Source organism: Bos javanicus, chromosome 17 (assembly GCF_032452875.1).
Source record: "Bos javanicus breed banteng chromosome 17, ARS-OSU_banteng_1.0, whole genome shotgun sequence".
NCBI classification, from domain to species: domain Eukaryota; kingdom Metazoa; phylum Chordata; class Mammalia; order Artiodactyla; family Bovidae; genus Bos; species Bos javanicus.
This window is the reverse complement of record NC_083884.1, coordinates 10824555-10850416: the sequence shown is the minus strand read 5'-3', so window position 1 is coordinate 10850416 and position 25862 is coordinate 10824555. Positions and strand designations below refer to the sequence as shown.

At 44.3% G+C, this 25862-nt stretch overlaps 1 protein-coding gene and 1 non-coding gene across 10 annotated transcripts in view; both read left to right on the top strand.

The window, feature by feature from the left end:
- Positions 1 to 25862, top strand: part of ARHGAP10 (Rho GTPase activating protein 10) — a 384526-nt gene that overhangs the window by 66498 nt on the left and 292166 nt on the right. The gene's annotated exons all lie outside the window — the stretch shown is intronic.
- TRNAG-CCC (transfer RNA glycine (anticodon CCC)) lies at positions 21780 to 21852 on the top strand. The gene has a single exon. It is a non-coding gene; the product is annotated as a tRNA-Gly (tRNA).

Below are 25862 nucleotides of genomic sequence, written 5' to 3'. Positions count from 1 at the left end.
AATGGATGCAGAAGATGTGGTACATATATACAATGGAATATTACTCAGCCATTAAAAAACCGAAATAATGACATTTGCAACTACATGGATGGACCTTGAGATTGTCATACTGAGTGAAGTCAGACAGAGGGGAAATATTGTATGACATGTGGAATCTAAAAAGGAATGATACAAATGAACTTACTTGCAAAGCAGAAAGAGATTCACAAAGAGATTCACAGACGTAGAGAAGGAATTTATGGTTGCTGGGGGGAAGGGATGGTTAGGGAGTTTGGGATGGACATGTATACACGGCTGTATTTAAAGTGGATAACCAACAAGGACCTACTATATGGCATATGGAGCTCTGCTCAGTATTATGTGGCAGCCTGGATGGGAGGGGAGTATGTGGAGAATGGATACATGTATATGTATGACTGAGTCCCTTCATTGTTCACCTGAAACTGTCACAACATTGTTAATCAGCTGTACTCCAATAGAAAATGATTTTTTTTTTAAAATAAAACTTGGAAGGGTTGGTATTTTGCAGTTTTTTTTTTTTTTTAACAATTTTTAAATAATTCTTCCATTCTTAGAATTGTCTTCAGATCCCAGAATCAGCAGACATTTATTGAGCCTCTGTGCTGTTCTGTGCATTGTGAAGGATACACGGATGACCGTGTGCTCTGCCCTTAGGGAGTTATAAGTGTAGGCAGTGACAAGCTTGAATGTAAATTGTTATGTGCAAAGTGCAGAATAAGTGCTATAGTAAATTTTTACTGTAGTTTTGGGATGGCAGAGGTTGGCAGTGTTTCATTTCACCTTAGGGATTTGTTCATTCAGTGAGCGTTTACCGGAGCTTCTCATGTGGTCAGCGCTGGGAAGATTACAGGAGTACCTAAGATTTAATGTACTCTCACCCATGGATTAGGTCACAAGCACTTTCTATACAGTTAATGTTTACAACACAGTTAAATTCTCACAACATCCTCTTGAAGAGGAGCCTATAATTATCTTCATTTTCAAAACTTTTAATTGAAGTTTAGCATATATGGAGAGAAATACACTTTTTTGGGGGGGCTGCATGGTACGGCATGCGAGATCTTTGTTTCTGGAGCAGGAATTGAACCTGCATCCCCTGCAGTGAAAGCCAGGAGTCTTAACCACTGGACCACTGGGGAAGTCCTGAGAGTACGCTTTCATCTGTATACACCTGGGTGGATGTTCATGAATTGTACACATCTGGGTAACCAGCACCCAGAGCGAGAACAAACCACACATTACAGACGCTTCAGAAGCCCCTCTGTGCCTGCTTGACTTCCAGCAGCAATTTTTTCCTCTTTCTGTATTTTCTAGAAATGAAATCACGTAGTATGTATTCTTTTGTTGTGTTGTTCTATCGTATGGAATTTTAGATGATTTATTCCCATTTGTGCCGAGTATTCCATTAGCCCCATATTCCAGATGAGGAGACAAGGCTGAGAGGTCAGAGTACCCCAAGATCCTGCAAGTAGTGACCAGTGTATTACAGTGCGCTTAAGTGTTTGTTTGAAACATGAATGTTCGTTTTCGCACTGTTGCATTTCTGTCATGTAAGTTACCATGGAAATTTAGCCCCAGTGAATTGATGCATCTGATGACTGTGTGGGTTCTCTCCAGCATGTCATCTTTGTGTGTCATGGGTGCTCGATCGTGTCCAACTCTTTGCGACCCCCTGGACTGTAGCCCACCAGCCCCCCTCTGTCCATGGGATTCTCCAGACAAGAATACTGGAGTGGGTTGCCATTTCCTTCTCTGGGGATCTTCCTGACCCGGGGATCGAACCCGTGTCTCCTGCATTGCAGGTGGATTCTTTATCACTGAGCCATTCATCAGGGAAACCATCATCATAGATACTTAACCGTGAAAGGAAGTATGCATTTCAGTATTCTAAGTATCCAGCCACGTTGCCATTGACAGTCAGGTCCAGGTAAGTGCGGAGCTAACAAAGCATTGATTTCCCCCATGGCCTCCTTTGTGAGGTAGCAGCTGCCAGGCGGGTGGTGTTTGCAGTTTTTGTGGTCTACTTTTCTTTCGAAAGTACCTTTTAAAAGGATGTAGTGTCCTTGCTTTTTTCCTTTTAGCCTAGTTATGTTGTTTTCTTCCTACTCCCATTATTTTCCCTTTAAAACTTATTAGATCATCTCCGTTCTGCTGTAGCCCCAAATTCCTTTGCCTGAGGGCCGGCGCTTGGTCTGCTCATGAGACCTTCAGGGGGCTTTCTAGGGGTTATGGGTCTTCAGAGGACATAGAATTTTCTTTCTTCTTCTTTTTTATTGAAGTATAGTATTCATATATATACAGGTATACATGCATATATAATATGTATACTGTACTCACAGTTTTCCCACTTTATTACGAGATATTGAGTATAATTCCTTTTCCATACAGTTGGACCTTGTTTATCTTTTGGAAGGAATGATGCCAAAGCTGAAACTCCAGTACTTTGGCCACTTCATGCGAAGAGTTGACTCATTGGAAAAGACTCTGATGCTGGGAGGGATTGGGGGCAGGAGGAGAAGGGGACGACAGAGGATGAGATGGCTGGATGGCATCACTGACTCAATGGACATGAGTCTGGGTGAACTCCGGGAGTTGGTGATGGACAGGGAGGCCTGGCGTGCTGCGATTCATGGGGTCACAAAGAGTCGGACATGACTGAGTGACTGATCTGATCTGATGTATTAGTTTCTATCTTGTTTATATATTTCATAGGTAATAGTTTGTATCTGCTAATCCTTAACTCCTAATTTATCTCCGCCAACCCTTCCCCTTTTGGTAACTTTAAGTTTGTTTTCTGTCTGTGAGTCTGTTTTGTCAGTAAGTTCATTTGTATCCTATTTTAAAATTCCATCTATAATATCATATGACTTACTCTCTGACTTCACTTAGTATAATAATCTCTGGGTTCCTCCATGTTGCTGCAGATGGCATTATTTCATTCTTCTTTATGGCTGAGTGATATTCCATTGTATTACATATTCATTCACTTGTTGATGGATGTTTAGGTGGCTTCCACGTCCTGGCTGTTGTAAATGGTGCTACAGTGAACACTGGGGTCAGTGTCTTTCCAAGTTAAGAGTTTTGTCGGGGTATATGCCCAGGAGTGGGGTTGCTGGATCATGTGGTAACTCTTGATTTTAGTTTTTTTAGGACACCTGCATACTATTTTCCTTCCTTAGTGGCTGTACCAATTTCCATTTCTACCAGCAGTGTAGGAGGGTCCTCCTTGTTTCACCCTTCTCCAGTATTGATTGATTGTAGATATTTGATGATGGCCGTTCTTCCTGGTGTGAGGTGATGCTTCCTTGCAGTTCTGATTTTCATTTCTCTTCTAATTAGCAGTGTTGTTTCTTTGCATGTGCTTATTACAGACATTTCTCTGTGAAGCAGTGTTTACTACTGCAATTGACAGGGAGCTTCCAGAGTGTGAGCTCCTGGAAGGTGGGAGCTGTGTGGTAGTCACCATGGCACCTTGGATGTAGCTGATGCTCAATAAATGGCTCGTGGAAGACCTGCTGGAACCTCAGGCTTGTATTCTTTTGATTGAACGTTATAATGCCGTCCTTTATGTTTTGCGGGAACATGATTAATTTTCTCAGACTTTTTAGTCACAGATAGAATACCCAGAGCTGTTTATTTAAATATTTTCTCTCTGTTCTGATAGTAGAGGAGGAATGATTTAAGAATGCACTAGAAAGTAAATATACAGTGGTTTTGCTACAATATGGAGTTTCCTATATTTTCTCCATTTTTTGATGTTTATTGAAGCCCTACCTACTGACTGGCATGCAGTAGACATACAAAGGTACATATAAATTATGCCTTTGGGGAACCTACTAGGAGAGACTGACACGTACATTAACGTAATACAGTGTGGTAAAATCAGTCAGTATAGCTGTGAGTAGATTTTGGTTTCTGAACATGGTGGAAAGGGAGACCTCAGCCTAGTGAGTGGCGAGGCTGTCTCAAGGGTCCTCTTGGAAGAGATGCTGCCAGAACAGATTCTTAGAGAATCTGTTCCTACTTAACCTTCCACCCAAACCCTACTCCACCTCTTTCCTCCTCTATTTCAAGAGTGGAGATACTGCCCACTTTTTACCCTTCTTAATGTAAAAACCTCATTCTTGTCTTTTCCTTCACATCATCTGGCTCTTCTCTCACAGGTTATGCTGATTCTCGCTTTGAAATGAGTTTAGAATGTGGTTTCTGCCTTCTTGTCCTTTCTGTCCTACCAGGGATGCTCTGGGTTTGGAAGACAAGAGAGAGAAGTCAGTTGTCATTGTGTTTTAAGCATCTGACCTGGAGCCTTGCACGTTGTGCATCCAAACTTCTGTTGGATCAGAATCCACTGAGTGATCTTAACTGATCCTCCTTCCTCTTGTCTCTTTTCCTTCCCTTTGATTCCATATAGGGTCCTCAAAATTAATAAACCCACCCCTCCCCAGTATTATTCCTCTGCTTAAAATTCTTCTGTGACTCCTTCTCACCCTCAAGATGGAAATCCAGTTTCCCGGCCCAGGTCCTTACCACTGACCCAGGCTGCATGAGGCGTGCCTCATCCTCCCACTGCCCCACCATACTGCATATCAGAGCACACCTCGAGATCTTAGTCATTTCCTGGCCCCATGTACTGACTCTCATTTTTTTTTCTGATGTGTCATTTCTGTGTCAGGTATTAAGATCCAGCTCAGCTGTCACCACCCCTGCAAAGCCTTCCCTACCTTTCCCAGGAAGGTGGTACCTTCTGCTGGGTTTGCTGATGACTGTCCAGTCAGTACTCTTCTGGGCTTCTACTACCCTGTTTCCCTCTGCATCGCTCCCATTACACTGAGGACCAGGAATGGTGCCTAATTCTTCTGTCCCTTGGTCAGGCTCTTATCACATGTCAGACAAATAGATCCTCCCTGTAAACACACTTGCCACTTCCCACCTCTTTAGTTCTGCTTGGGTAATTTTTTAATGAGGGACACACCCTTTCATTAGCTCTATTTAAATGCAGTGCATTGTTCAAGGGCCATCTTCTCATCCCTTGGCTGTGAAATTTTTCTGTCATTATGGAAGCCCAGAATATGGGCAACTACCTCTGAACTGTGTGTGTGTGTTAGCCATTGGCTGTGGCATTTATAGAACATCTTCAATTATTATTGACACTTCTGTTGTGTATGGGTCATCTCTCCCTACTTAGATTATAAACTCTGAAGGTAAGAGGTGGTCTTATAAATAATTTTGAGTCGTCTCTGTAGAAAAATAGAATTCCTTAATTAATACTCATTTGTTGTTTAAAAGTAGGTCTGTTAGTGACACATTCCTTTAGTTACCTTTGAGAATGTCCATTTGCCGTTCATCCCTGAAGGATACTTTTGTTGGGCATGGAATTTTCAGTTGAAAATTCTTTTCTTTCAGCACTTAAAAAATGTGCTACTTCCTTTAACCTCCATGGTTTCAGATGGAAAGTTCATTGTCATTTGAACTGGTGTTCCCTTCCTGATGGCATGTCATTTCTCTCTGCCTGCCTTCCGGATTTTTTGTCCTTAGTTTTCAAATGTTTATGTAGGATGTTATAATATTTTACCATTGACCCTAGCTTCTGCGTAGGTTTCTTTGGATTTATCCTGACTCAAGAATTTGCCCAGCTTTCTTAAATCTGTATGTCTGTGACTTTTACCAAATTTGGGAGGTTTTCAGTCATCATTTCTTTGAACACTCTTTTAGCCTCACCCCATTTATCCTCTCCTCTCTGGGACTCGGATGATACAGATGTTAGTTAGCTCTTTTGTTGTTCCCTGAGACTGTGTCGGTCCCTGAGACTGTGTTCATCTTTTCAGCATATTTTTTGCTGTTTTTCAGATTGCGTTAATCCTGTTTGTTTTTTCCTCAAGTTCATAGATTCTGTTCTCTTTCATCTCCACTGTACTATTGAGCCTATTCTGTGAGCTTTTACTTTTATTACTATATTTCCCAGCTATATAATCTCTATTTGGTTATGTTTCTATCTCCTGTTTCTTTGCCAAGAATTTCTATTATTAAATTTGTTGTAACAGAAGTTGTAATAGATTCTTGAAGCACTTTTATGACTTTTATGCTTTAAACCCTTATTAGGTGCTTCCAGCAGCTCACTTATCTCTGGATTGGCATCAGTGGATTGGCTTTTGTCCTTCAGCTTGTGGCTTTCCTGGTTCTTGGTCTGACGGGTGATTTTTCTGTTGTGTCCATCCATTTTGCTTGGACAGATTAGAATATTCTGGGTTCCACTTGTGTATTTTAGCCAGCAGTCACCCTCTTTAGTTTTAGCACATTTGTGGGCTGTGGTTCCAATGATCGGTTAATTTCAGAGCCTTTTCAGGGTTAATTAATCTCCTTGGTTGACCAGGTATCACTGGAGCTCCTTGCTCTTACTGGTTGAGGGGGCAGAAGGGGTTTCCCTAAATGGGGCCACTGAGCATGTCTTGATGGAGGAAGGTAGACTCAGCTGTCTGGGGACTAGAAGCTTCCTTGAAGGTAGTGGCTCTCCCCTGCCTGTGGGTGTAGGGGGATAGATAGCTTTTCTTGATCTGGTGGCTTGTTGAGGTGAGACATCTGCAGGTGCTGCATGGCCCCTCTGAGGTCTCCGGGCAGGGGAAGTGGGGTGTCTGTGAAGCCAAAGAGGCTTCCTGCGCTGGGCCGTGCGTGGCTGGGTTCGTTGTGTGTCTGCTTGTTGTAGTTTCTGGGTCTTGGCTCCCCGAGTTGCTTATTGCTGGTGGGGCTTCAGATGGACCCCCTTTTGGATGGTGTGGGACCTGCCTGATGTTGCTGTAGGGCCTCCTTCCTTTGGGGTAGGACTGAGCCTCCATGTGTGGTCTGCTCTTGTTAGAATGGGGGTTGGGACCTGGTGGGTCCGAGCGGCCGCCTTCTTCAGTCCTTTGCTGTGTGGCTCCTTGAGTCTTGGAGTCACAAACTGATTTGCTTTCTTCCTGCCACCTTTCAGAGTTCTCCTCTGGCTTTTCTTCTGTTATTTCCAGGGTTTTTGTTTTTGTTTGTTTATTGGTTGCACTGGGTCTTCATCGCTGCTCAGGCTTTCTCTCGTTGCGGAGAGCGGGGGTTACTCACTAGTTGTGGTGCGTGGGGCTCTCTTCAAGGCGGTTCTCTTGCTGTGGACCACAGGCTCTGGGGTGTGCGTGCTTCAGCAGTTGCAGCTCGTGGGCTCAGCAGTGGTGCACAGGCTTGGTTTCTCCATGGCTTGTGGGATCTTCCAGGACCAGGGATCAAACCTGTGTCTCCTGCATTGGCAGGCAGATTCTAATCCACTGGACCACCAGGGAAGTCCTCTAGGGTTTTTAGGATTTAGCTGGGAGGATCAGGGGAAATAAGTCTATGTTATTTTTATCCCTAAGCATCCATGGTTAAGTGTTGGATTTTTTTCAAAGGAATTAAAAAATGTCAGGAAAATTAGCATTGCTTTTCCTGCATTGGCCACGACATATCATTGAGCGCTCTCATTTTATATTGATAATAGATCAGGAAACTTGAGACCCAGTCAGGTTAGGGGACTGATTTCAGGGGTGCTGTTCCTAGTTAATTGTGTAATCCAGATTTGACTCAGGTTCTTAATGAGAAAGCCAATATGTGCTTCCTTGTAGCAAATCAGAGAGTTGTCTGGAAGAGAAGTGACCTTTGCAGTGCTGCAGGGCTCTGGGCTTTAGAACATTAACCCACCAAAGAATTTATTGCCCAAATGAAAAACCTATCTGAATACAAGAGGAAAATAATCTAGTCTTACATTACATTACATTGAGGTTGAATGCCGTGCTGTGTATTTGTCCCCATTTTAATAGTAATCATTTCTTATAAAGTCCAAGATAATCATGGGCTTCCCTGGTAGCTCAGCTGGTAAAGAATTCGCCTGCAGTGCAGAAGACCCCGGTTTGATTCCTGGGTATACCTTCTATTTTTACTATAAAACATCTGAGTAACCTTACAAAATGTTCCTTCTTGCAAAAGAAAAGTCTTCTGCTAGTTATCACCATTCATATTCTACTTCAAAGAAAGTGGAGAATGGAAGAAAGATCGAAGGTGCTGCCCAAACAAATTAATATTATAGCTTAGCATTCTGTGTGGTTTGTTAACGTGTAATCCCTGTATCCTCCATTGACATTAGATACTTCTAGTGTTTCCCTGGGAAGCTTTTTCCTGTATGGCAGAGTTGGAGAAATGGGTCAATTCAGACGTTAACTCTTTGGTTGGTTGTATTTTTTTTTTCTTTTTAAGTCTCCAAGGTTTTACAGACTATAATCTGTATAATACAGGGTCAGAGATGAACTGATGCCAAAACTCTTTGGAGATCTGAGAAGGGAAGCGTTTACTTTTTCCCCTAAGACTTTCCCTGAGGCTCCACAAGAATGAGATACGATAAACAGGGTTAAATGTGGGCTCTTTTTAGTGCTGCTTGGGTAGTAATGACCGTAGAAGCCTGAAGAAAGGGCGACGCTCGCTTGTACCCGTGTACTTGTTTCTCTTTTTCTGCTTTTTTTCTTCCTCTTTCCTACTCATGGATTTTTGCTGAAAAGGTAAAATCTATGATCCCTACTGAAGAAAGAATTAAACATATTGTGCTTTGTAGAATTTTTCCAATCACTTATGATAAAACACTTGCCTCGGCAATCCATGTGCTAAAATCATTTGCTGGGAATTTGGAGTAAAATTTCATTAAAAATTCCATATACCATAATCATAAAAAAAAGCCTATGCAGTATAATGGTTAGTTTTTCAAACCCGCTTCTCTGATCCATGATGCATGTACTGTATTAATAGTTGAGCTCTGATGCCACTGGTGAGATAGTAGTATGGATGCTAATAGTTCACTGTTGATTGACTTAGAATCAGAAAATGTTAGCATTGGACAGGGACCCTTTTGGACCACTGTTCTGACCTCCCACCCTCAGCAGTATCTCCATGATACAAACAGTGAAGAGATCTCGTAATTGTTTTCAGTGAGGAAGCCCACTGCAGTACAGTTGGCAGGTTCTGCTTTATCCTAAACCAGATCTGCCTCCTTTAGCTTCTTCCTATATTGGGTTTTCTAGATCATGTAGGGTGAATCGAAGAATTCTTAATTAACATCCCCCACAATTCAGGAGGGGGCCCCCAGGTGGCTCAGTGGTAAAGAATCTACCTGCCAGTGCAGGAGACATGGGTTAAATTCTTGGAATGGGAAGATCCCCTGGAGAAGGAAATGGCAACCCACTCTAATATTCTTGCCTGGGAAATTCCATGGACAGAGAAGCCTGGCGGGCTGCAGTCCATGGGGTCGCAGAGAGTTGGACACCACTGAGCGACTGAGCACACCTTCACAATTGCGAAACAGAAGTTGTGATTCTACCTTTCTAACAGCGAGTCTTAATCAGTGGGGTTTTTGGACTCATCATCCTCTTAACTTTTTTCTGGATGTTCGGTTTTGCCAGTGTCCCCTTCAAATGTGGTCCAATCAAAGCACAGTGCCCCAAAGTTTTCTTAGTGAGGCAGGGGATATTACTTCTTAAAACCTCCCACTCCTGGGCATATATCCAGAGAAAACTCTTAATTCAGAAAGACACATGCACCCCAGTGTTTATAGCAGTGCTATTTACAATAGCCAAACTAAGTGTCCATTGACAGATACATGGATAAAGATGTGGTTCATATATACAATGGAGTATTATTCAGCCAAAAAAGAATGAAATCATGCTGTTGGCAGCAGTGTGAATGGACCTAGAGATTGTTAAACTGAGTGAAGTAAGTCAGAGAAGGAGAAATATTGTATGGCATGTGGAATCTAAAAAGAAATGATACAAGGGGACTTACTTCCGGAATCACTTTGCCGTACACCAGAGACCGATGTGGCATTGCAAATCAACCATACTTCAATTAAAAAAAATTTACTTCCTCTCTCAACTTCCCTTTTTGTTGTGTCACCCAGACAGGATAACTTAGTAATCTTTGATTGAATAATTTCCTTTGCTGCCATTTGTTATAGAAAATCCAGGATTATCCCCAAGTTGTCAGTGTTGAAACTGAGGGTTGAATGGGTGGTCACTTGCCCAGGTTCACCCAGCTGGTCACCACTGATGCTAGTGTGTGAGCCCGTCTGTCTGACGCCAGAAGTCACGCTGGTGCTTGATTCACTGTGCTTTTCTGTCTCCAAGGAGCTTTGTGACCGGACTTTTTCAAAGAACAACTAACTGTACTTTGTGGACTGTGTCAAATGTTCAGAGGTTGGCATATCTGCTGTCAATACTACTTATACTGGCTATCTGAGTGTTTGCTCTGGAAATGCTGCTCATATGATATCTCTTTTGGGGATGCAAAAGAAATTTGTCATTTTGCAATGCCAGATTATTTACATTCTCCTCTTTTGCGGGGAATAAGGGAGAACCCCAGGGACGGGGGAGCCTGGTGGGCTGCCATCTCTGGGGTCACACAGAGTTGGACATGACTGAAGCGACTTAGCAGCAGCAGCAGCAGCAGCAAGGGAGATGTGGCAGTAGTGGGGTGAAGGTTCTTCATTTCTTTCTTTCTACGAGTATATGAAAGGGCTCATCCATATACTTGCAGAGATTGAATTTTATGGTTTAAAATAGTGTTGGCCATCACGTGTAAAAGCTGTGACTTAAAATTTCCTTTCATCACTGGTGACACTGAATTTGTGTGTGTGTGTTTATTTGTGGATGGATGGTGTCCACCCACACGGGGGAAAGCCATCTGCTTTGCTCAGGCTGCCAACTGGAATGTAAGTTCTTCTGGAAACACTTTACAACGAAGCCTAGAAGTGAGACTTAATGTGCTAACTAGGCATCCCCAGGCCCGGCCCAGGTCACACATAAAATAAACTGTCACAGACAGGCATGCTGAGATCTCTGCCCATCCTGATGATCAGCTGTCAACTGTTCTTTGGTTTTGTTTGACTTCAGCTTGCTTTTTTCTGATCATAAATTTAAGTATTGCTAAATGAAGATTATTTTGAAACTGGTTATGATTTTGGTGGGGGGCTTACCTTCTAAACTGTTTTGTAGGCACGTGGGTACCTTCCTCAGGCTTTAAGCAGCTTCACGGGTTGACCATGTATCTTCTTCCTGTAACCTCCCTCTGTGAGCAGGGCGTTTGTGGGAGGTCCCTGTGTGTGGCAGGGTGGCCCTAGAGCCCTGGCTTGTGTGGGGTCTGCTGCCCGGGGTCCTGGCGCATCTGCTGGCCCTCCTTGAGGAAGCCTGAGCTGAGAGGCAGCCCTCACAGGCCTCGCCGCCCAGCCTGCACACTGGTTTCCTCACAGCTTTTCCACGTTTGCTGTTTCCTCCTTCCTGTTGGCTGGGGCTTCCTCTGCAGAGCTCGTTCTCATCCCGGGAAGCTTTCCTCTCCTGGGGGCTGGCCCAAAAACCTTTACTGAAAATTCCCGACCCCTCTTCAACATTTCAACACCATCTAGAAAGCTCTTTGATTATCTGTGTGTGTGTGTTGTAAGGGCATTGTGAGGAAAGCAGCTCGTGTCCACGTTGTGGTGGCCTCTATAGTTTGTGTTTCCTGCGATGCGGTAGCAGATGCTGTGTGTGTGTTTTCTTTTCCCAGTTTTTTAAAAACTTTTTGGCTGTACCTGCTGCTGTGCCAACCAGGGATTGAACCTGTGCCCCCTGCATTGGAAGCACAGAGCCTTAACCACTGGACAACCAGGGAAGTCCCAAGGCAGCAGATTGTGATGGGTTAAAACGAAAGCTGGCTCCTGGGTTCAAATCCTGGCTCCATGACTTAACACTCTGTCTTCTTGCGCTTGTCCATAACATGCCGTGGGAAATGCTTACCCACCTGGTGTAGGGAGGACTGAAGGAGCTAATAACATGCAGAGTCTTTCCTTGGAGCAGTGACCAGCACATCCGAAGTGCTGGATAAGTACTTGATGGTGAGGCAAACACCTAGACCATTTGGGCATGCTGAATTGCAAATGCTTTTCTAGTCAGTGATGAGTGTTGACATTTCTGTATGTTGAGCATAGTCCCTTACATTAAAATTGCCCATCTATGGACTGAGGCCCTGCCTGTTACACTTTTTTCAGTGGGCTGGTTTCTGCCTTTAGGGACTTTTTTTGGTGGAATTTTATATGATAACATGGAATAACCTTCAGAATTAATTTTGGCCTTTAAAGATGTGGTGTTTTTTCTGTTTTTTGTTTGTTTGGTTTGTTTACGGTTGTACCATGTGACATGCAGGGTCTACATTCCCCACCCCAAAGACTGAATGCCTAGCCTTGCAGTGCGAGCATGAGTTTTAATGCTTGACTGCCAGGGAAGTCCCAAAGATGTGGTTTTTTAAAAAAATTATTTTTTCAAAAAAAATTGAACTTTTGTTCATTTACAGTATTGTGTTTCTGGTGTACTGCAAAATGATTCAGTTGTATATACATATATATATATATATACACACACACACATTCTTTTTCATATTCTTTTCCATTATAGTTTATTATAAAATATTGAATATAGTTCCCTCTGCTATCCTATAGGACCTTGTTGTTTATCAGTTTCATATATAATAGTGTGTATCTCCTAATTCCAAACTCCTGGAGGTTCATGACATTGTACGGGAGATGGGAATCAAGACCATCCCCAAGAAAAAGAAATGCAAAAAATCAAAATGGCTGTCTGAGGAGGCCTTTCAAAAAGCTGTGAAAAGAAGGGACGCGAAAAGCAAAGGAGAAAAGGAAAGATATACGCATTTGAATGTAGAGTTCCAAAGAATAGCAAGGAGAGATAAGAAAGCCTTCCTCAGCAATCAATGCAAAGAAATAGAGGAAAACAATAGAATGGGAAAGACTAGAGATCTCTTCAAGAAAATCAGAGATACCAAGGGAACATTTCATGCAAAGATGGGCTCAATAAAGGACAGAAATGGTATGGACCTAACAGAAGCAGAAGATATTAAGAAGAGGTGGCAAGAATACACAGAAGAACTGTACAAAAAGATCTTCACAACCAAGGTAATCACGATGGTGTGATCACTCATCTAGAGCCAGACATCCTGGAATGTGAAGTCAAGTGGGTCTTAGGAGGCATCACTATGAACAAAGCTAGTGGAGGTGATGGAATTCCAGTTGAGCTATTTCAGATCCTGAAAGATGATGCTGTGAAAGTGCTGCACTCAATATGCCAGCAAATATGGAAAACTCAGCAGTGGGCACAGGACTGGAAAAGGTCAGTTTTCATTACAGTCCCATCGAAAGACAATGTCAAGGAATGCTCAAACTACCACACAATTGCACTCATCTCACATGCTAGTAAAGTAATGCTCAAAATTCTCCAAGCCAGGCTTCAGCAATACATGAACCGTGAACTTCCAGATGTTCAAGCTGGTTTTAGAAAAGGCAGAGGAACCAGAGATCAAATTGCCAACATCCGCTGGATCATGGAAAAAGCAAGAGAGTTCCAGAAAAACATCTATTTCTGCTTTATTGACTATGCCAAAGCCTTTTGACTGTGTGGATCACAATAAACTGTGGAAAATTCTGAAAGAGATGGAAATACCAGACCACCTGACTTGCCTCTTGAGAAATCTATATGCAGGTCAGGAAGCAATAGTTAGAACTGGACATGGAACAACAGACTGGTTCCAAATAGGAAAAGGAGTACGTCAAGGCTGTATATTGTCATCCTGTTTATTTAACTTCTATGCAGAGTACATCATGAGAAATGCTGGGCTGGAAGAAGCACAAGCTGGAATCAAGATTTCAGGGAGAAATATCAATAACCTCAGATATGCAGATGACACCCTTATGGCAGAAAGTGAAGAGGAACTAAAAAGCCTCTTGATGAATGTGAAAAAGGAGAGTGAAAAAGTGGGCTTAAAGCTCAACTTTCAGAAAACTAAGATTATGGCATCCAGTCCCATCTCTTCATGGCAGGTACATGGGGAAACAGTGGAAACAGTGTCAGGCTTTATTTTTTTGGTCTCTAGAATCACTCAGATGGTGATTGCAGCCATGAAATTAAAAGACGCTTACTCCTTAGAAGGAAAGTTATAACCAACCTAGATTGCGCATTCAAAAGCAGAGACATTACGTTGCCAACAAAGGTCCATCTAATCAAGGCTATGGTTTTTCCAGTGGTCATGTATGGATGTGAGAGTTGGACTGTGAAGAAGGCTGAGCGCTGAAGAATCGATGGTTTTGAACTGTGGTGTTGGAGAAGACTCTTGAGAGTCCCTTGGACTGCAAGGAGATCCAACCAGTCCATCCTAAAGGAGATCAGTCCTGGGTGTTCATTGGTGGACTGATGTTGAAGCTTAAGCTCCAGTACTTTGGCCACCTGATGCGGAGAGCTGACTCATTTGAAAAGACCCTGATGCTGGGAAAGATTGAGGGCAGGAGGAGAAGGGGATGACAGAGGATGAGACGGTTGGATGGCATCATCGACTCAATGGACATGGGTTTGGGTGGACTCCAGGAGTTGGTGAACAGGGAGGCCTGGGATGCTGCGGTTCATGGGGTCGCAAAGAGTTGGACAGGAGTCAGCAACCGAATTGAACTGAATCCTCCCCCATCCCCTTTCCTCTTTGGTAACCATAAGTTTGTTTTCTGTTAGTCTATTTTTGTTTTGTAAATAAATTTATTTGCGTATTTTTTTTCTAGATTCCACATATAAGTGGTAGATGATATTTGTCTTTCTCTGACTTCACTTAGTATGATAACCTCTAGTTGTATCCCTGTTGCTGGAAGTGTCATTATTTCATCTTTTTTAATGGCTGAGTAATATTCCTGTGTGTGTGTGTGTGTGTGTGTGTGTGTGTGTGTACCACATCTTATCCATTCATTTATTGATGGACATTTAGTTTGCTTCTTCCGTGTCTTGACTATTATAAATAGTGCTGCCATGAACATAGGGGTGTATGTTTTTTCTGAATTAAGAGTTTTTTCCCCTGGGTCTGTGTCCAGAAGTGGGTTTGAAGGATCATACGGCACCTCTAGTTTTTAGTTTTTTTAAGGCACCTCCATACTGTTCTCCATAGTAGCTGCACCAATTAACATTTCCCCCAGCAGCATAGGAGGATTTCTAAAGGAAATGTTTTGTACTCACTGGCCTTGCATGTGAGTCTCACTCATGTCCTCTGCCAACTACCGCATGGCTCTTAGCAGGGAGAGAGGCTCCGCCTCTGTGAGGGGGTGTCTCTCTGAGGACCTTGGGCTGTCCCTCCTCTCCTGTCCCTGGGCTGGCTAATGTCGCTGGAGAGGGGCCTTAGACAGCTGCGTGTGTCACGTCCTTCCGTGGGAAAGAAATGAGCAGGGCCGTTTGGAGTCTCCTGAGAATTTCACTTTGGGAACGAAGATGGGAAAAGCAGTGAGAGCTGAAGTTGAAAGAATGCATCTGAGTTGATGTGAGGATGCTGGAAAGGCCCCGGCCTTCCAGGAATGGCCAGGCCGCGGACCCTGTGGGGCAGCAGCAATTCCGACAAGAGGAGTTGTCGTGAAATAGAAGAAAACACCCCATTTCAAGTGGGAGGAAAGTAAACACTCAGAGAACAGCCGCGTGGTATTAACGGCAGAGAGAGGGTCCCAGGGCATACTGTACTGCAAGTTCTTAGCACAAGTTGTTCCCTATTTTTTCTCCCTGGCTCTTTGCAGTTATGTTCTCGTGACTTTATTGCTCGCATTCAAAGGCCCTAACTTACATAGGGCACAGAATGGATGGAGTCCTCCTTCCATCGCGAGGACTCACCTCCTTTTGTTCATGGTACCTCACTGTCTCCCCTGTGGTTTATGATATGAATTTAACTCATTTTTGGGGAACCCTGTTCACCCCCCCACCCATTCTTTGCTGTTTTTTTCTGATGACTTTAATTTTTTTTTTTTTTTAAGTTTGTTTTCTGCTGAACTCCACTGGAATGTGTCATTTTGACTCTGCAGAGTGGGTGGTGATCGCCCATCCAGTGGGGGCCGTGACTCCCTTGGTCGGCCGTCACGTCCTCTTCTTGTTTTATCCCACGCCCTGGGCCGTGCCGAGTGAACGGGCAGTGCAAGTCATCGGGCATTTCTTGTGAAATGCTTAATTTGGGGTACAAACGGGGAGGTGTTAGGCCTTCCTTAGAGTGAGTCATGTTTGATTCAAATAATTTTATTTTAAAGGAAATGAGAGACTTCCCTGATGGTCCAGTGGTTAAGGCTCTGGCTTCCAGTTCAGGGGTGTGGGTTCAGTTCCTGGTTGGGGAAGTAAGATTTGACATGCTGTGTGGCATGGCCAAAAGTTAAAAAAGATGAAAGATATTAAAGGAAATGAGTATTTGTTTGTGAGAAATGGGAGACTTAAACTGCAGCTCTTGGCTTTGGTCAGCAGCTGAGTATCTAGTCTGCGCAGTGAAATGGTGACACACTGGCTGAAGGGTGGGAAAGCTTATATTCTTTCTGTCAGGTGAACACTCTGACATCTAAATCCTGGCTGATATTTATTTTGGACGTTAAGCATATGCTGTGGTTAACAAGGCAGCTTGTCTTGACAGTATTCCCTGTACGTGGTTTTATTTTTCTTTTCTGTCTCCCCTTCCTTAAGATATTTTGGAAACTGCTTTGTTTGCCAAGTTACTATATTCAGTTCTGAAATGTTTGAATAATATTATGTTTTGTCATTGAGCTTAAATCCTCGATCTGGGAAAACAGTACTCGCAAATAGTGTTCTTGTCTTCTGTATATTACCTTGCACCTCAAGGTTACCTATTTTTCTTCAGAAAAAACTATCATGGTGTATTTGTTTCCTAGGGCTGCCATAGCAGAAATCCCACAGATGGGGCGGCTGAAGCAATGGAAATGTACTGTTGCACAGTCTTGGAGGTTAGAAGTCCAAGATCAAGATGTCAGCAGAGGTGGTTCATTCCTGGAGCTGAGGGGGAGGAGCCTGGCCCAGGCCTTGCTCCTTGGTGGTAGATGGACCTCGTCTCCTTGTGTCTCTTCACCTTGTCTTCTCTCTTTGCATGTTTCCATGTCCTTTTTTTTTTTTTTAATGGACACCCGTCATTGAACTAGGACCCGTCATAATGACCTTGGGACTCCCCACACGGCACTATTGGTAAAGGACCCGCCTGCCAGTGCAGGAGACTTAAGAAACTCGGGTTCAGTCCCTGGGTCAAGAAGATCCCCTGGAGGGCGGCATGGCAACCCACTCCACTATTCTTGCTTGTTGTGTTTTTTAGATTCCACCTGTAAGTGATATCGTACAGTAGTTATCTTTCTCTGTCAGACTTGCTTCACTTAGTATAACAACACCTGTAGGTCCATCCATGTTGTCACAAATGGCAAAAACGTCATTCTTTTTAATGGCCGAGTAGTAATCCGTTGTGTATTTCTTCCACACCTCCTGTATTCCGTCATCTGTTGATGGGTACTTAGGTTGCTTCCCTATTTTGGCCGTTGTAAATAATGCTGCTGTTTACATTGGGCTATGTGTATCATTTTGAATTAGTGTTTTCATTTTATTTTTAAGATATCTACCCAGGAGTGGAATTGCTGGGTCATATGATAGTTCTATTTTTAGGTTTTTGAGAAGCCTCCATACTGTTTTCCACAGTGGATGCACCAATTTTCATTCCTACCAACAATTTACGAGGGTTCCCTTTCCCCCACATCCTGGCCAACATTTGTTATTTGTGATCTTTCTGATAATAACCATTCTGACAGGTGTGAAGTGATATCTCATTGTGGTTTTAAATTTACATTTCTCTGATTAATGATGTTGAGCATCTTTTTATATGTCTGGCCATCTATACATCTTTGGAAAAATGTCTATTTAGTTCTGCCCATTTTTTAAATCACTTTAAAAATATTGAGTTGTATGAGCTGTTTATATATGTTGGATATTAACTCCTTATGGGTCATAAGATTTGTAAATATTTTCTCCCATTTAGTAGGTTGTCTTTTTGTTTTGTCAGTGGTTTCCTTTGCTATTCTAAAACTTTGAGGACCACCGGTTTTTGTTGCTCAGGTTTAGGTACTTCTCTGGATGTGTCAATGATCCTGCTGCTGCTGCTGCTAAGTCACTTCAGTCGTGTCCGACTCTGTGCGACCCCGTAGACGGCAGCCCACCAGGCTCCCCCGTCCCTGGGGTTCTCCAGGCAAGAACACTGGAGTGGGTTGCCATTCCCTTCTCCAATGCATGAAGGTGAAAAGTGAAAGTGAAGTCGCTCAGTCGAGTCTGACTCCTCGCGACCCCATGGACTGCAGCCCACCAGGCCCCTCCGTCCATGGGATTTTCCAGGCAGGAGCACTGGAGTGGGGTGCCATTCCCTTCTCCAATGCATGAAGGTGAAAAGTGAAAGTGAAGTCGCTCAGTCGAGTCTGACTCCTCGCGACCCCATGGACTGCAGCCCACCAGGCCCCTCCGTCCGTGGGACTTTCCAGGCAGGAGCACTGGAGTGGGGTGCCATTCCCTTCTCCAATGCATGAAGGTGAAAAGTGAAAGTGAAGTCGCTCAGTCGAGTCTGACTCTTCGTGACCCCATGGACTGCAGCCCACCAGGCCCCTCCGTCCGTGGGACTTTCCAGGCAGGAGCACTGCAGCGGGTGCCGTCGTTTCCACCATACGTTCTCGTTATTCAGCTTTGTTGGTCCGTCAGCATTTCTTGTTTTCTCATGTGATTAGAGAAGGTAGAAGTTGAGCGGGTGTTAGCCTGGTTATTCTTTCTCATACTTAAGCACTTCGCCTTATCCCACAGCATGTGTATGCGTGCAGCTTTGCGGCTTCTCTCCGGGACGTGCTATTCAGCTGGTGGACCATGTGTCCCCCACTAAGAGTGTACCTGTCACTGCCATTCTTTGCCTCACCAGGCTAAACCAAGGCTGGATTCTGTACTAAAATCTGGATTCTAGCGAGTGCTCTCCTTGAATTAGGTGTGTGAAATTGAGCTAGTTGTCCACAGCTGTGCTTTCTTCCCTGCCTGTAGAGTGAGGGGAAGACTGTCTGTGATTTTCAGATTGACTCCCGTGGGATCTGGTCTCACTGGGGAGCGCTCAGTGGGAGATGGGGGCACCTCAGGCAGGGTTCTTCATCCTGCCTCCTCCTGGGCAGTTGTGCGTACCTCTTGGTTCCACTGTTGACTGGTTGTGTGATCTTGGCTGAGGTGCTTGACTGTGTGTCTCAGTTTCCTCCTCTGTAAAATGGGCATGATGACAGAACATGCCTCTCGGAGTTGTGGTGATACCCAGATGAATCAATGAACACAAGGTGGTTAGGAGAGTACCCGACATTATCAGGTATGGTAGGCAGTGTAATGACTCTCCAAAGATGTCCCTTCCTAATTACCGGATAACCTGTGAATGTTAATTTTGGTGGCAGAAGAGACTCTGCAGTTGGGAGTAAGGATCCTGAGGCGGTGAGATTATCCCGTGTTGTCATGGTGATCCCATTGTAGTTATGGTGGTCCTCAAGAGAGTAAGAGGAGGAGACGTAATGACAGAAGCAGAGGTTGGAGGGATGTGATTGACGGCTGGGGGGCATGAGCCAAGGATTGTGGGCACCCTTTAGGAGCTTGAAAAAGCCGGCAAATGTATTCTCCTCTAGGGCCCCAGAAGGAATACAGCCCTGAGGGACCCGTCTGGACTTCTGACCTCTAGAAATAGAAGATAATAAGTTGGTGGTGTTTTAAGCCACTCAGTTGGTGGTAGTTTACCTTAGAGCAGCAGCAGGAAACAAATATAGAAGTGTTAGCTGCTTAGATGTGTGGCCGAAGTTTGAATGAATGTCGTTCTCATCTGACAGCCTGCGGTGGCAGCTCCTCTCTCTGTACAGACACCCTCACCCGAAAAGACTCCCCATGTTTGTAGAGGTGTGCAGCGTGGCTGAGGTCTGGAATGCGGCAGGGTGTGGCGGTGAGGATTGGGTGGTGGTCTGCCTTGGGTGGTCAGGCAGGAAGTGTGCCTGCCCTGTGGGATTCTCTGCATTGCCCAGATCATTCCCCTCTGAAGCGTTTTTCGTAATGATGTGATCACTTTGGTCAACAGTATCTGGTTGTCTGTCATGCTCCATATTGGGTCTTTTTTTCTAGTTTTTATTTATTTGTTTTGGGCCATGCAGGGTTTTTTGCTGCTGTGTTGGCTCTTCTCTAGTTGGCAGCAAGTGGGGGCTGTTCTCTAGTTACAGGTGTGCAGGCTTCTTATTGCAGTGGTCCCTCTTGTGGAGCGTGGGCTCTAGGGAACGTGGGCTTCAGCAGTGGCAGCTCCTGGACTCGAGAGCACAGGCTCAGTAGTTGTGGCCCACAGGCTTAGTTGGGCTTCCCTGGTGGCTCAGATGGTAAAGAATCTGCCTGCAGTGTGGCAGACCTGGCTTCGATCCCTGGGTGGGGAAGATCCCCTGGAGGAGGGCATGGCAACCCACTCCAGTATTCTTGCCTGGAGAATCCCCATGGACAGAGGAGCCTGGTGGGCTACAGTCCATGGGGTAGCAAAGAGTCGGACACGACTGAGCGACTAAGCACAGCACAGGCTTAGTTGCCCCACAGTATGTGGGATCTTTCCAGATCAGGGATTGAACCCATGTCTCCTGCATTGGCGGGCAGATTGTTTACCGCTGGGCCACCAGGGAAGACCCTCCGTATTGGGTCTCGAGTCCTGGTTTATGCATTTGTTTTGAGGCATCTGCATCTTTGTGGACTCAGCTTGTGTTCCTTTACCCCCAGCATTTGTCAGTTCAGGCCATTCTATTACTAGTGACTTGAGGTGGGGTTTATTCTGTGATTAAGAAGAACTCTGCACAAGCATTCTAATTGGGTTGGATTGGAGAGTTAGGGCTAGGATGGCTTTAATGTAAGAGTTGCACAGATGGTACTGGCCCTTGAGCTGCTTGAAGTATAGCCTGTGATGTGGCCTTCAGGCCATGACTAGCCCAGTAAGGCATTCTGGGCTGGAGAGACATTTGCACCACTTAAAAACTATCAGATGAGTTGTTTTCTTTGTTTTTTGACTAGTATAGAGAGGCCAGACGGCTATTCTTGTACACGGTGCTGTAGTCAATTCTGTAAATCTGGAAAAACACGAAGGAAAAATGAGAAGCCCGTCCACAGTCCTGGAGGAATTTTGTTTCACTTCCAAGTTCCTTGGATTAACATCAGCATTATTTCCTCGGCATGCATCTGACGTGAACGAAATGAAGTTCTTAGAGTCTGCACCCTGTTCTTCTCTAAATAAAACACAGAGGAATTTGGGGACGTGTTTTGATGTGCAGAATGGGTGGTGGCCCTTCCCTTGGCAGAGCCGGTGCATATTTGATAATCTAGCGATTTCAGTCTCTACATGCCGAGGAATGTGAGCTTCTGTGTGCAGTTTGTCCGTTTGGAAAAAGAGTTTAGGATTTGATATGGTGAAGAATCCTGAGTGTCAGATTTCGCGAGTGAGAAAGGTACATTTATTGGCTGCTTCATTTTCCATCTCAAACCGGGAATTAGAGAGCATGCCACGGTTCCTCAAGTGTGCCATTTAGTGGTTTGGTTGATGGGATGGGAAGTTGCAGAGAGATCCTGTGGTTACAACGTTATTCCCAGGGCCAGTCTTGTCACTTCAGGGGCTCTCATGTACCCAGAGGGCTACCTGGCAGTGACGTAGAACAATCTGAACAGAGAGGTTTCCCTTCCTTCCAAGTGCTGTATGTGTCTAATTGTTCAGAACTATTAGGTGCATAGGTGGCTGTGCTGTAAGAAATAATCTCGTTTGTCAAACCATCAGGGATGAGTGGGGCAATTCCAGCCAGCGTCTGGAGGCTCTCCAAACCTGGATTTAAACTGTGGTTAGGAACTTCCTTGGTGGTCGAGTGGCCAAGACATTGCACTCCCAATGCAGGGGACTCAGGTTCGATCCCTGGTGAGGGAACTAGATCCTACATGCTACAAATAAAGTGTGGTTGGATCTCTACATGTGGAGTTCTGCCCTCAGACTGAGTAGGTCTCAAATACAACTCCTCATCTCTCAAATTTCTTCCAACCCTGGCTGTATTTTTCTCTTCCATTTGTCTGCAGATTGAAGACCTAAAAGTTCCACTCTGGGAGACTCTGGAAGCGGCAAGTTCAGTTGAAAGACTGCAGATCCCTTTAATTCTTTTAAGTCAGCTATGCTTTTTGTGCACACAGGCATCATATTGGGCTTCCCAGGTGGCTCAGTGGTAAAGAATCCACCTGCCAAGGCAGGGAGACACAAGAGATGTGAGTTTGATCCCTGGGTTGGGAAGATCCCCTGGAGAAGGAAATGGCAACCCACTGCAGTATTCTTGTGTGGGAAATACCATGGACAGAGGAGCCTGGTGGGCTGTAGTCCCTGGGGTCACAAGAGTTAGACATAACTTAGCGACTAAATAACACCACCGACAACAAAGGTTTGGTCTTATCCAGTAGTATGTGCCAGCCTTGAAGGTGTTCCTAGAGAGTAGTGCTAATTTACCATCCTTGGGAATCAGCATGCAGAAGAGGATGAGGGACATGGAAACATATGGTATATGAATTTTCCATTTAGTTCAGTTCAGTTCAGTCACTCAGTCGTGTCCCACTCTATGTGACCCCATGAACCGCAGCACGCCAGGCCTCCCTGTCCATCACCAACTCCCGGAGTCCACCCAAACCCATGTCCATTGCGTTGGTGATGCCATGCAACCATCTCATCCTCTGTCATCCCCTTCTCCTCCTGCCCCCAATCCCTCCCAGCATCAGGGTCTTTTCAAATGAGTCAGCTCTCCACATCAGGTTGCCAAAGTATTGGAGTTTCAGCTTCAACATCAGTCCCTCCAATGAACACCCAGGACTGATCTCCTTTAGGATAGACTGGTTGGATCTCCTTGCAGTCCAAGGGACTCTCAAGAGTCTTCTTTAACACCACAGCTCAGAAGCATCAGTTCTTCTGCTCTCACCTTTCTTTATGATGCAACTCTCACATGCACACGTGACCACTGGAAAAACCATAGCCTTGACTAGACAGACCTTTGTTGGGAAAGCAATGTCTCTGCTTTTTAATGTGCTGTCTAGGTTGGTCATAACTTTCCTTCCAAGGAGTAAGCATCTTTTAATTTCATTTCAAGCATCTTTTAATTTCATTCAGTCACCATCTGCAGTGATTTTGGAGCAAAGCCAGCCACTGTTTCTACTGTTTCCCCATCTATTTGCCATGAAGAGATGGGACAGGATGCCATGATCTTAGTTTTCTGAATGTTGAGCTTTAAGCCAAATTTTTTACTCTCCTCTTTCATTTTCATCAAGAGGCTCTTTAGTTCTTCACTTTCTGCCATAAGTGTGGTGTCATCTGCATATCTGAGGTTATTGATATTTCTCCCGGCAATCTTCATTCCAGCTTGTGCTTCTTCCAGCCCAGCGTTTCTCATGATGTACTCTGCATATAAGTTAAATAAGCAGGGTGACAATATACAGCCTTGAGGTCCTCCTTTTCCTATTTGGAACCGGTCTGTTGTTTCATGTCCAGTTCTAACTGTTGCTTCCTGACGTGCATACAGGTTTCTCAAGAGGCAGGTTAGGTGGTCTGGTATTCCCATCTCTTTCAGAATTTCCCACGGTTTATTATCCATTTAGTTTGAGCCATTCAAGAGAACTAGTTGAGATCTGTGCAAAGGCTCTGGGAATCATGTCAAATCTCCCGAAAAGTCAGAACAATGTGATGGAGAAGACATCAGTAGAAGCTTGAGAGACCAAGGAGTTGATCCTTTGCCTCCAGGTCATAATATGAGCAGTCTAAAGAGGTCTGTGAGTTTGATCAAGTCACTAATCTATCTCTGAACCTGCTTAACCCATCTGTAACTTAAGGTAACATCAACACTCACCCTTCAGGCTGCTTATAAGAAATAAGTGAAATATTATTTGTAAGTCCATTAGCACAGAGTAGGCACTCAACAAAGGCAGTCGCATCTAGTGGGCCCTTCATTACCTTCCCCTAGCAGAGGAGCACTGCCAGCCATTGTAACTGAGACTGGTTGAGTTTCATGTGCTATGATAAACCTTTATCTTTGGCACAGAGCATCTTTGTACTTTTTTAATGGACTGTGTAAATGTAGTAAAGTGTCTTATGATTTTGTTATGTCTGAAAAGGCAGCAGAGATCTCTCAGAGTATAAACTACATGGGAGAGTGTGCTGTGCTTAGTCACTCAGTTGTGTCCACTCTTGGCAACGTCATGGACTGTAGCCCACCAGGCTCCTCTGTCCATGGGGATTCTCCAGGCAAGAACACTGGAGTGGGTTGCCATGCCCTCCTCCAGGGGATCTTTGCAAGCAGAGGTTCAAACCCGGGTCTTCCACATTGCAGGTGGATTCTTTACTGTCTGAGCCACCAGGGATTAAAAATGTACTTTAGAGACTTCCCTCGTGGTCCAGTGGTTAAGAATCCATCTTCCAATGCAGGGGACATGGTCGGGGAGCTAAGACCCCACATGCCTCAGGGCAGCAGTGCCTGGGAGCCACAACTAAGACCTCATGCAGCCAAAAACAAGTAAATATTTAAAAAATGTACTACACAACAGAAAAGGTGATACATTTGTGATGATTAAATGGAACTGGAGTTTAGAGTGGTGAAATTTTTAAGCAATAAGAAGTTTTTTTAATGAACTCTTAATAACACTAGAAAGAAGTCAGTGGAGGGGAACAATGATTATATTCTAAAATAAAAATAAATGTAACTATAATACCTAGCACAGAGGTAAGAGAGAAAAGTATGGTATTTACATAGGAAGAAATGTATCATATTAGCTGTGCAAATATGATTCAGTTCAATTCTGCTGTTATAAATAGTTTCAACTAATGAGATTAGGAATTGAAATAAATGTTGAGAAATGGATGCATTTAAATTATAGCTTTCTGGAGAGTATCTTGCCCTGACATTATGAAAGCATGATTCTTGAAGTATTTTTTGACACGGTAGTTTTGGATAAAATAAAGGAAGAGACTCCAGAGGGGAAAAATAGATTTTATACCAGCATTTATGGTTCTGTGGGCTTCTCTGGTGGCTCAGATGATCAAGAATCTGCCTGCAATGCAGGAGACCCATGTTCAGTCCCTGGGTAGGGAAGATATCCTGGAGAAGGGAATGGCAACCCACTCAACTGTTCTTGCCTGGAGAATTCTTTGGACAGAGGAGCCTGGCAGGCTAGAGTCCATGGGGTCATAAAGAGCCTCTGACACGAGCGAGTGACTAACATGGTTCTATATGTATAATATAAGCATTTATATGTTGTTTATATATGGCATATATAAATAAGTACATAGAGATTTACATAGATAAACACACAAATGGAACCAATTACGTGCCCCTGTTGAGAACTGGCAAACATTAGCAAAATGGAATACGATAAAGTTATTAAAAATGATAATAAGCCCACACACTCACTATTTGGAAACAGCTGCATGAACTAAAAAGCAAAAACTGTCTGGTCCCTGTTTCAAAGATAGAGGGAAGCACAAGGGTGCCAGCTGCTGCCTCAGGGCTCAGATAAGCTGAGGCGGGAGAAGAGAGAATCCCGAGAAAATACTGACTAAATGAGGCAGTTTCAGGTGAGCAGCGCTGTGAAGGTCGCGCGCTGTGGAACAGAGCGGGGTGTAGGGCACAGGGGCGATGATTCTGGGGAGGGTGGTGGGAGGGGCAGGTTTCTGTGAAGGAGCCAGCCAGACGGGGGTGCGGGCGGGGAAGGAGCCCTTCCAGGACGGGACAGCACTTTGAAGCCTGGTAGTCTGGAGTGATTTGGCTTGTGTACACCAAGAACAGGCCGTCATGGCCAATCCTAGGGAATAATCCTATGTTTGCCTGGATTAACTCTGGACTGGCCTTGATAGCCAGGGTTTATATTTTTTTTTAGAAGATATATACCTTTATTATTTTATTTATCATGCCCCTT